The 1,598-nt window shown below is 42.1% G+C and overlaps 2 pseudogenes; both read left to right on the forward strand.

Annotated features, from left to right (window-relative positions):
* The window catches only part of LOC100940878, a 2,536-nt pseudogene extending 2,362 nt beyond the window's left edge, over positions 1-174 (forward strand).
* Positions 175-179: 5 nt separating this feature from the next.
* Positions 180-1,293, forward strand: LOC100941194 (annotated as a pseudogene).
* The last annotated feature ends 305 nt before the right edge of the window (positions 1,294-1,598 follow it).

Below are 1,598 nucleotides of genomic sequence, written 5' to 3' on the forward strand. Positions count from 1 at the left end.
TGCCTAAGCTCAAAAGCTGGAGGTTGCTGTGAGCTGTGACACCACAGGACTCTGCCCAGGGCAACAAAGTTACCAAGGGCAACTAACTAAGTAACTAACTAAAAGTATTCAGGATTTGGGTGCGAATTATCCTGAGCATGGCTTTCTCAGGAAGGGTTCTGGAGAAATCAATGATCAAAATGCCTGGTGAACCACATGTTTCCAAGAAAAAGTCTCAACGGTTAAAAAGAAATTGAAAAAGAAAAACTGATGATGATGAAGAGTTGTCAGAGAAAAAGTTTAGAAACACAGCTAAGGCTCGGCGCCTGTGGCTCAAGTGGCTAAGGTGCCAGCCATGTACACTCAAGGTGGCGGGTTTGAATCCAGCCCGGACCTGCCAAACAACAATGACGGCTGCAACCAAAAAATAGCCGGGTGTTGTGGCAGGCGCCTGTGGTCCCAGCTACTTGGAAGGCAGAGGCCGGAGACTTGCTTGAGCCCAGGAGTTGTAGGTTGCTGTGAGCTGAGATGCCACAGCACTCTACCCAGGGGGACAGCTTGAGGCTCCTGTCTCAAAAAAAAAAAAGAAAGAAAGAAAGAAAGAAACACAGCTAAAAGAAATAAAAATCATCCAAAGCATCTGTCTTCTGAAGGACAAACAAAGCATACTAATATAAAACAGATAAAGACAGAACCCATCAAAAGGAAAACCTGGCAACCTCTTTCAAAGAGTATCAGAGAGCATTTGCAAACAATAATGGAATCAGTAATAACAATTTTGAGTAATCATAGTAGAGAAAAAGAAGAAATACAGTATCATCTCAACTTACTAAAAAAAAGATTGGTACAACTTTGTGAAACCCTGAAAATCCCTCCTGAAAAGCTGAACGATTTAACTCACATGTCAAGTCTACTGAATATGGAAAGGGCACAGGAACAAACTAATAAAGAAGGTCTGGCATTATTGCAGGAAAAAATAGAAAAAATGGTAGAGACAGCAGAAATGATGACTGGGAATATTCAGAGCCTAAAGAACAAAATTGAAACTGGCAAGTGAGGTAGAAGAAGATTAGACACTAAAATAAGTGCTTCACATGGATAGTAGTAATGTACTCTGTCTTCCAGAAAGTTCTCAGAAAAGTCTCAAAGTACCCACACCTGGGAAAGAAATTTTGACACTTAATTCCAAATCAGAATGCTCTTCTGAAGGACTTGGATGTTCTTCATAATTCCTCCTAGATTAAGAACATGTTCACATTCATTGAAGAAGCCTATAAGAAACTGGATGCCAGCTTGGCGCCCAGAGCTCAGTAAGGCGCTAGCCACAAACACCGAAGCTGGCAGGGTAGAGTGCGGCTCCAGTCTGCTAAACAGTGACAACTGCAATCAAAAAATAGCTGGACCTTGTGGCAGGAGCCTGTAGTTCCAGCTACTTGAGAGGCTGAGACAAGAGAATTGCTTAAGCACAAGAATTTAAGGTTGCTGTAAGCTGTGATGCAAGAGCACTTAACCGAGGGCAACACAGTGAGACTCTGGGGGGGGGAGGGGGAAATGGATGCCACCTGAAGTTTTTTACTTAGATTGTCTCTTATTAATTTAATGTTTATGATTTATAAAGC

The sequence above is a fragment of the Otolemur garnettii genome, unplaced genomic scaffold (genome assembly GCF_000181295.1).
Source record: "Otolemur garnettii isolate 467f Iridium unplaced genomic scaffold, OtoGar3 scaffold00158, whole genome shotgun sequence".
Lineage (NCBI taxonomy): Eukaryota > Metazoa > Chordata > Mammalia > Primates > Galagidae > Otolemur > Otolemur garnettii.